The sequence below is a fragment of the Malaclemys terrapin genome, chromosome 6 (genome assembly GCF_027887155.1).
Source record: "Malaclemys terrapin pileata isolate rMalTer1 chromosome 6, rMalTer1.hap1, whole genome shotgun sequence".
Taxonomy (NCBI): domain Eukaryota; kingdom Metazoa; phylum Chordata; order Testudines; family Emydidae; genus Malaclemys; species Malaclemys terrapin.
The window spans coordinates 39766048-39775984 of record NC_071510.1 but is presented as its reverse complement, the minus strand read 5'-3'; the positions used below and the strand labels follow the sequence as shown (position 1 = coordinate 39775984).

Sequence of the window (9937 nt, the reverse complement as noted above, 5' to 3'; positions counted from 1 at the left end):
CGGATTAAACACCTCCCCCCTCGCTCCTTTTCCCTCTGCCTCCCACAGGAAATAGCCTGACTCAGAAACACACCGCAGCCGCACCCCCTTCCCTAGACGTCCCGGGCTGCGAGTGAGCGCGGGCAGGGGCCGGCGAGCGCCCAGCTCCATACGGTGCGCGGGCTGCTGCAGGGTCCGTCTGCTCCGGACACGTTTCCCCCGGCTCAGCGCCAGCGCCAGGTACGTCACTTACCTGGGGAGTGGGAGTGGGGCTGAGCCTTTGGACTCCCGTTTGAAGCGGCTTCTCCGCTAAACTTCTGGTTCCAACCGACCCCCCATAGCTTAGTCCTTAGGAGAAACAACGGGGGGTATTGCGAGACATGGGGCCGAAGGATGTAATACCCACGTGTACGCTAGGCATTTCGCCTGTTTTTTAGCTGGGACTCTTCCAGCGTAGATGACGCTGGGGGCAGGAGTGGGGGAGGAATTGTTCCCGTTTGTTTGTTTCTGTTTTGTTCTGTCAAAACCCCTGTTTTGAATTAGTTCCTTGCGCAGAGGTGCGCAAAGCAACCCCCTGCCTTCTGGGGAGGCTTGGAACTGGACATCCGGCTCCTGGCGCTGAATGGGGCTGAACAAAACTTCTATTCCCCAGCCAGTGAGGAAGTTCTGCTCCGGAGCCCGGCTTCCCTAAACTTTGGGCATATCTCTGATCTGGATCGGGAAGTTGTAGCTCACCCTCATCTCTGCTTTCCTGCCCTTTTGTGTACGTGCGTGAGCCTTGGTTGAGAGAAGCCTGGATTGGGTGTGTGTGGCTGGCTGCACATTGTACTCTGTTTAGCCTCATGTTAAATTGGAGGCAAGCCTCGGCAGGCTGCCTGCCCCTGGCGTCAGGAGGGAGGGGCTCTTCTTCCTGGCTCATACTACCAACCTCTCCTCTAGGGAGTGTGAATAGCGAGAATCTGATTTACAGATGATCTTTTCTTTAACAGGATTATGGACCTATATGTTTCTGTTCCCACATTAAGTACTTTCAGGGAGACTATGATACTAGGTGGGAAGAGCTGTCACTGAGGAATCAGATAGGCTTTGTTAGTTTTCTTTCTTGGAGGGTGGGAGAGAAGCACACACCAAAATAATAGGGATTTAGAATGTCTTTGCAATACAAAGAATTCCCAAGATCTTTATGTTGGCACATCCTCACTGAATTCCAGCTATACTTCAAACTTCTGGATCGGGGACATTTCTGGGTGTCAAAAGTATCTTAAAACAAGGTGTGGCAATTCAGGAGTTCAGAAATACTTTTACGACTTTTCTGTTTCTTCAGTCAGTCCTACTAAGTCCTCATTTCCCCTTTATATTTCTTACTAGGTTTAAAATATTTGCTAATCTTAAACACAAACATAATATTACACAGTACCAATATTGCTAATCATAGTATTAGATGAAGTTTCAGACAAGATTTAAAACCAGAGATTGTGACAAGGGCTAAGGTAGTATTTGAAACCTCTAAACCCCAAGGTTGGGCCCCCATAGAAGCCACCGCACGTCTACTTTGATTAAACTCTGGATGTGACTGAGCAAGGGTACAAGGAGCCCATTGAGATTAACTAGAATGTATTGATGCAGTGCCTTGTACAGCGGACTTTCATTTTAATGAGCATCACTTATGGTTCGAGAGACAAGGTGGGTGAGGTAATATCTTATATTGAACCAACTTCTGTCAGTGAGAGAGACAAGCTCTTGAGCTCAGGGCAAGTCTACACTACAAAATTAAGTCAACCTAAATTATGTCGACTATTTCCATGGCAGTAATTGAATAGTTTTTTACACCTCCACACTATGCTCCTATGCTCCTTGCATTGGTGGTGTGCATCTTCACCAGGAGACCTTGCACCAATTTAATTGCCAGTGTGAGAAATTGTGGGACCGTTTCTGAAAGGCAGCAAGTCGATGTAAGCAACCCAGTGTCTACGCTGACACTGCGTCGACTTAAGCGTTATGCCTCTCATGGAGGTGGAGTATTTAAGGGCTTATCTACACTACAAAATTAAGTCAATTTAAGTTAATTCAGTGTGCAGCCACCACAGTAAAGTAGTGGTTCGTGTTCACACTTGCTCTTTGTTGGTGGTGCATATCCTTACCAGGAGCACTTCCACCAACTGAAGTGGGGCATTGTAGGACACTGAAGCTGGAGCCCGGCAGCCCTGGGGCTGACAGCCTCAGCTGTAGGCAGGGGGCTCACACCTGCCCCCGCCCCAGCTGTCAGGTGGGTGCTGGCTCACAGCTAGGGGCCCAGACAGCACAAGCTGTCAGCCCAGTGTGGGGCTCCACAGATGGAGCCTCCCAGCTTTGGGGCTGACGGCCAAGAGCCCGAGACAAAATGTGAAATAATAGCCCTGAAAATGACAAGAATGTCAATTTCACTGATGGTAGGCTCCCTGCTGTGAAATTGAACCCTGCTATCAGCCCCAAAGTCGTGGTAGTGGTGGCTCCTGCTGTTAGCCCTGCTGCCAGGACTGAGAGCTGGGAGCTCCACTGGTGCCTGCTGGTGAGGGATTGGAGGGGGGGAGTAGAGCTCTAGCCCAAGCTGCAGGCGGGCTCTGTAGTATAGATCAAGCCTTACTCGGTGTAGTGGGCGAGTTATGTTGGTGGGAGCTACATTTTAGTGTAGACGCTTACAGGGATAGGTTGACGTAAGCTGCCTTACGGTGCCCTAACTCTATAATGTAGACCAGGTTACACAGAGCTCTTCTTCAGGTCACTTATGTTGTCATTTGGCTATGGATCAAAAATAACTATTCAAAAGCCATTTCTAATTGGTGTTGATGTGTTGCTAATTGGTGCTTGTGGTTATTTAGTGTTGGGCATGACACAAAAATAATAACCATGCCTAGCTCTTATTTAGTGCTTTTCATTAATACACTTTAGTTTCTTTTCTGAAGAGTTTACACTCCAAAGCCCCAATCTGCAACAGCTTGCAATATTGGGGTGACAAGAGACAAAGACAAAATGCACTGTTGCAGAGGTGGGGATGATTTAATAGCCTTTTCTGTTTTTGTTTAACTTTAACAAATTTGTTCTAATGGGGCCTGCAGTTGTAAGGATGAGAAGGGAAGTAATTATTTTCAAAAATGGGAAAGAGTTTCATACTTTTTGGTAATTATGTGATTGCAGATAAAGAATGCTACAGCCTGGTTGCTGGTCAGAGCTACTTATAAACCTGACCCACCTGTCTCTATCTCACAATGCTTGCTAAAATTGGTCACATTCTTGTAAGGAGGTTTTTCTTCTGTGAATGTATCTGATTTTAGTAAACTCACTGCCTGAGTGATTTGGATATAATCATCTAAGTGGGGGTTGCCAAACTGCCTGTTATAACATGTCACTGTATAGTATATTCAACACAGTGGGCCATATTCGGTCTGTTTGACACCCCGGATAGCCCTGCTAATCCAAGAACTGTTAAATCTAGAATTTGTGCTTAGTACAGGTGTGAAATTAGAGGGCTGTGTGTGTAATATATCTTGAGAGCCTAGCATGGGTGAAAACTGACCATAATATTGTGCACAAAATGCAATCTCTACAGAGCTCCTTCACATAGCCTTTTAAGTTTAAAATAAGCCGTCACAGTAATTGTCTCCCATATCTTTGCTTAATCTCGCCCTTCCCTAGTTCAGTGTCTCATAAGGAGAAGCAGGAGAGATTTCTTTGATTTTAAAATAGTATGTAGCTGCTGACACTGTTTACAGAGTTGGACTGGGTTTTGTTTTGTTTGTATCCAAATCTTCATTTAGTTCTATTTTAAATACAAAATTGGCAAAATGTTTGGCACCAGTAGCTTTCATTAACAGCCAGACAGCTCTAAAAGCGCATGACAGAAATATTTCTAGCCAAATATAGAAAGAGATTATTCTTTGGGGGTGGAGGAGTTGCTTTTATATGAATGGTTCAAAACAGAATATTCTGTTACAAATGTGAAATTTTCCCATTTGTGTGGAGTTGTCTTGTGTTTTGTTCTGGAGTGAATAGAAGAGAGTTCTCTAATACAGTATTTTTAAGTCTTTTTTGATCATTTAAGCAGCAGAACTCAGCATTTCCATTCTAAGCATCATAACCAATTCAATTTTTAGTAGCCTCTATCTACATCCAATTAATCCCTTTTTAACCATCTGTGAGTATTATCAGTCATTCCAATTAAAAAAAAAAAAGTGCACAATTATGGAGGAACAGCTACAGTGTATTGGGCTTGGAATATATATTTTTTTCCTGACACATTCATGTTGTTTTAAACAGACATGAAAGTATCAAGTTTAGTTGAGACAGAGTAAATGTAGTCATTCTGACATGGTTATCTTTCATATCAGATAATTGCGTAAAGTCTGTGAGTTTTAATCCCAACATGCACTAGACTTCAGTGAGCCTTTGATGGCTTTTCCAAGACAGTCCAACCAAGCCACCAGTAAAACAAATGCACACAACAACAGGCATACAAGGGCATGTTTTAACATGATGTGTGGTGAATTAGGCCTTGTCTATATTAACAGAACTAGCATCCATGTAACTACTAAATTAATCTACTCCAGTATAACTGCTGCCTCACATGGCAGCACCACAGCTACATTAGGTTTGCATTGGTGTGACTACATCAATGTAGGGACATCTGTGTATGTTTTCTTAATGTTGACAAGTCCTTAGACTCACAACTAGTGATGGACAAATATTAAAAAATGTTTGAGAATCCATCAGGTTCAGAGTTTTATCCAAAAAATATCTGACCTGCCCTTCCCAAAACAGAACTGTCCAGCCCCAGGCCACTCCCTCTCCCTCAACTAACCTAGCCTCTTCCTCAAAAAGAACAGCTCCAGGACAGATCCCTTGAGTCCAGCCAACTCTACAATATCCTTACTTGTTAACCCTGATGTCTTTAGAGCTTGTTACTACCCTTTTAAGATCAAATCTACCTTACAACTTCCTTCATGTCAGGAGACCTGATTATTAGAGCTGTGCAAATCTGCAGATATCTATTTTATATCTGCAGATATCTGCATCTCCAGGTCGTGTTTGTGGATCGCGGACGTGTGTGGATCCAAATTTTCTATGTAGAGCCCTGCAAATCTGTGGATATCCTCTTTATATCTGCAGACCATGTTTGCGGATCGGATGTGGATACAAATTTTGTTTCCACTCAGGGCACTTCCGATTATAATGGTGTTCTGCTTTGGAATGTAGATAAGTCCATAACAGTATCAATATGCTGGGGCCTTGGATTGTGTGCTATCTTCTTATTAAGGCCTGGAGAGCTTGTATCTTACACTTACATTATTTTTATTTAACCTGTACATAGCTAACACAACAGCAACCAGAGCTTAGTGTTGACTGCAGGCCAGGAACTGGCCTACCAAAATGGAGGATGAGTCTTGACCTTTGGCCTCTGCAGTCCTCACCCAACATCTTTACACATCAGTGACAGCTATTCCACACATCTTTCCCTATTTACTTAAAATAAATGTATTTGACACTTGTTTTTGGAAAGGCATCAGAGTGGGTGGTTCAGATAAATTTTGTGTAAGAATCCAAATCTTGTGGTTACTCCAAACCTTTCCAGATAGCTTTGGAGGGTTCTGTTCAAATCTGAACATGGCTTGTTCTGAAAACATTCTAAAATAGAACTGTATTATAATGGGGCAGGAGGTCTGGGGAGCTCCTGACACAATTCTGGCTGTCATGTTGATGAGCACCCTCAGGCCTTGGCTACACTGGCAATTCACAGCGCTGCACTTGCTGCGCTCAGGGGTGTGACCCCCCCCCCCCCCCCCGAGCGCAGCGCTGTAAAGCACCAGTGTAATCAGCGCCTGCAGTGCTGCACGCTCGCTCGCAGTGCTGCAAGCTAGTCCCCTCGGAGAGGTGGAGAACTTGCAGCGCTACGAGAGAGCTCTCGCAGCGCTGGCGGCGCGACTACACTCGCGCTTCGGCAGCGCTGTGAATCTGCGAGTGTAGCCAAGGCCTTAGTGTGAGCTGAAATCTTGTAGGGTTCCTTCACGACTGTGCACATTATAGCTACATGTTTTGCTTTTAGGAAGCATGAGAAATCGTAAGATGCTTAGATTTAGGTTAACTGTGGCAAGAAGGTGCAGCTTGGTCTTGTGAGTCATATGTCCTCATACTTCTTAATTGGAGCTATGCAGAAAAATGAACAAATCAGTATTTTTTTAACCAGATTTTTAACACAGTATAGTTTTCATTCAGCTACAGAGGAGTGCAGACTTGTCAGCGCTGGTTTGGATTTTTCCTCATATTAATTCACACATTCCTACTCGTACTTCTCTTAATATGAGTTACTCATCTATATTCTTCACCCACCACAGTAAACAAACTAATTCCAAAAAGTATTTAGACCACATTGTCTTAAAAACTAGTCTGAACCCCAGTAAGGTGTGCATTCCTCTAACAAAGGTTCCACATGCTTATGCTACACAGTCTACATTTGCTCTGGCCTTGGCTACACTTGGGAATTCACAGTGCTGCCGCGGCAGCCCTGTGAAGCGCGAGTGTAGTTGCGCCGCCAGCACTGCAAGAGAGCTCTCGCAGCGCTGTATGTTCTCCACCTCTCCGAGGGGAACAGCTTGCAGCACTGCGAGCGAGCGTGCAACGCTGCAGGCGCTGATTACACTGGTGCTTTACAGCGCTGCACTCGCTGCTCTCGGGGGGGGGGGGGCGTTTTCACACCCCTGAGCGCAGCAAGTTGCAGCGCTGTACAGCGCCAGTGTAGCCAAGGCCTCTGCCTGCTTCCTGTAGTCATGTTGAAAAGAAAGGTACTTGCTACTCCTTGAGGTCTGATTGGAGAAACCAGCCAAGAAATCTCCCTTCCGTGTAGCCATTAGCAGTGATGGTGTGCACAAACAGTGGCTGATTTCTCTCTCTTCCTTCTAGCATCTGCTTCATCCGCTATCTCTGCTTAATAGCCAGCAGATTTGACTTGCTGTGCCATGGTGTGTCTAGCCTCTTTAGTGCAACTTTATATAAGCTGATTCTGAGAATCTCTGGGACCATATGGGCTGTTCAGGCTAGGGACATTCTCTAAGAAGAGGTCAAAAGCATTTCCAATACATGAAATAATTTAAAGAAGTTTTCTGGCCCTCATCTTCTGTTTCAGTTCCTTCCCTGATTTTTGATATGCCCTTTTTTCCCCACATTATTTCAACAGGGTCTAGCTAAATATGATCAGCACTGGGCATATCTTTACGGGAGAGCACCCATGTTGATTTGTAACTATTAAAAAAAACAGAGTTAAAAAGATTCCTTAACATTCTTTTTTAATCGTTATTTGTCTAATACTGAAACAAGTGTGCAGGTGGGCCAGATGTCTTGTTTCTTTGTCACTTCCATGATTAGTTTCTATAATCTGTACATGCTCAAAGTAAAAGCTGTTAATTTTGGGCATGTGAGGAAGTGAATCTTGTCTTGTATCCAAGACACTTTCTGCACTGGGGAAAATAATCTGTGGCTAATATTATCAGTTAGGGTACGTCTTCACTACCCGCCGGATCGGCGGGTAGCAATCGATCTACCGGGGATCGATTTATCGCGTCTCGTCTAGACACAATAAATCGATCCCCGAACGCGCTCCCCATCGACTCCAGAACTCCACCAGGGCGAGAGGCGGAAGCGGAGTCAACGGGGGAGCCGCGGCCATCGATCCTGTGCCGTGAGGACGGGAGGGAAGTCGATCTAAGATATGTCGACTTCAGCTACGCTATTCTCATAGTTGAACTTGCGTATCTTAGATCGATTTTCCCCCCCCTAGTGTAGACCAGCCCCAAGTTATCTCCCTGTCATCTAGGTCAACTGCTACTAAAATGGTTAAGCCGTGACTATGGTTAGTGAAGACAGGGTCAAATTGCACATCACCCTTTATATTGTGTGTTTGACTCATAGTAGTGTGAGGGATCTAGTACATTTTCTATAACAGGTGTTGAATATGGTTTATCCCTATCTGTGGACTAGATCATGCCTAGCCTCTGCATATGAGTCGTTCCTTGCCATAATGCTGTATGTACAAGGTGATCCAAAGGAGATGGGGAGAAGAAAAGGCCATGGTCTCTACAGCAGCGTTCTTACCCGGGGTCCACCAAGCAGGGCTAGCGTTAGACTTACTGGGGCCCAGGACTGAAGCTCTGGAGCCTCACGGCGACTGGAGCCCCACTGCCTTGCTATTTGAGTTGAAGCCCAAGCAACTGAGCTTCATGGGACCCTTGGCAATTACCTTGCTTGCTACCTCCTAACACCAGCTCTGGCATTTATATGCAAAAAGACAGTTGTGGCACAGGCAGGCTGTGGAGTTTTTATAGCATATTGGGGGTGGAGGGGCATGGAAAGAAAAAGGTTGAGAACCTCTGCTCTACAGCACCTTTGAGGAGTGTAACCTTGGTCATGCTCCTCTTATGTGCCAGGAGCTCTGGGAAGCACAATGCCTCCCTGGCCTCCTGCTGGGATTGATACCTCTTTGCAGTTTCTCTAATCTGGGCTATAGCTGAAAGTCACATGAGAGCTCTCTGAGAGCATGCGTCTGACGAAGTGGGTATTCACCCACGAAAACTTATGCTCCAATACATCTGTTAGTCTTAAAGGTGCCACAGGACTCTCTGTTGCTTTTTACAGATCCAGACTAACACGGCTACCCCTCTGATACATGAGAGCTCTCTGTTTGTCAAACTATTTTCAATCCGGGTTGAACCACAGATAGTTGTCCTAATGTAGACATTGCTCAGACAACCTTCTTTGGCCTTCTCCTTTCCTTCCATGTTGCATTTCTTCCTGCCTTGTTCTAGTTTCTCTCTCTGTTCCTCATCCCAAAGTTGGAGTGCATCTACACTAGGAGATCTTTCCTGGAGCAGGGTCAGATGACATGGTAGCCCCAACAGTAGTGCATAGCCTTCATTAGAACTTACATGATTGGCTGTACCAGGGCAGCACCACTATTGCTGACAAATGACAATAACATTTCTAGCATAGTCAAGGTTTTGGAGTTTCCTCTTTCATAGAAATTATACGTTGAATTGTTTGCAGGCACCTGTAAATAGGTACTGAAACTGGGAATCAATTTTTATTCTGAGGCATAAAATTCACTAGCCACGAGAGTGCTAAACCTGTAGTGTTCTGGAGTTGAGCAAATCCTTTGGATACTCACTGGGAAGGGTTTATTAGATGCGCCCAGGTGAAAGACTGGAAAATCCATTCATTTTCTACCTTGTATGTGTTAAACAGAGGTGGACAAATACTGGATAAAATTTATATGCAGGTATGTTTGAATTTTTAAATGAATTTGCTTAAGTCATATTCTCACCTGTCTCATGTTTGCTGCTTGCAACCATTTATGCAATCAAGTTTCACAAATGTGAATAATCCTGGAAGGTAGATTTTTAAGATTACACCATCAGATACTCACAGGAAAACAAATTAAACATCTTCCTGATTACGAGCTCTCTTAGGGAACAGAAATGCTACTGTGTGACTTACTTAACCAAGCCCAACTAAGCAGCACAGCTCAGGCAAGTCACAGAATAAAGCAAATAAGGGGTGGGCTGGGGAAATGTCATCAAATAATTTAAAATAACAAATATATTTGAGAAAATTATGAACTATGCATATGCTCCACAGACAGACATAAGTGAAATTAACCTATAGCAGTGTCGGTTTGGTGGAAATGTACAGAGTGGATTTTTTTGTAAATCAACGTGATTAATTTTGGGCGTCTCTGCTGAAATTTTCAACGGGAGTATAAATATGTGGATAAACCAGTAAGGATTTTTCTTTAACTACATCTGAAGCCTGTTTTTTTTCTCATTGTTTTAGATGATACAGTGCAGACCATAATCATGTGTTAATCAAACTGCCACAGAGCTTGTATCATAACCATTTAATGCTTAGATTGTGCTTGTTTTTTTTTCAAAGGGACTAC

The 9937-nt window shown here is 44.3% G+C and overlaps 1 protein-coding gene across 2 annotated transcripts in view; it reads left to right on the top strand.

Moving 5' to 3' along the window:
- Positions 1-9937, top strand: part of TJP2 (tight junction protein 2) — an 87946-nt gene that overhangs the window by 537 nt on the left and 77472 nt on the right. Inside the window, exon 1 of one of the 2 annotated variants that reach the window (XM_054032628.1) lies at positions 74-219. The exons of the other annotated variant lie outside the window; for it this stretch is intronic. The gene's annotated coding sequence lies outside the window, so the exon portion shown is untranslated. Of the gene's footprint in view, positions 1-73; positions 220-9937 lie in introns of those variants that run through there. 2 annotated transcript variants of the gene reach the window in all.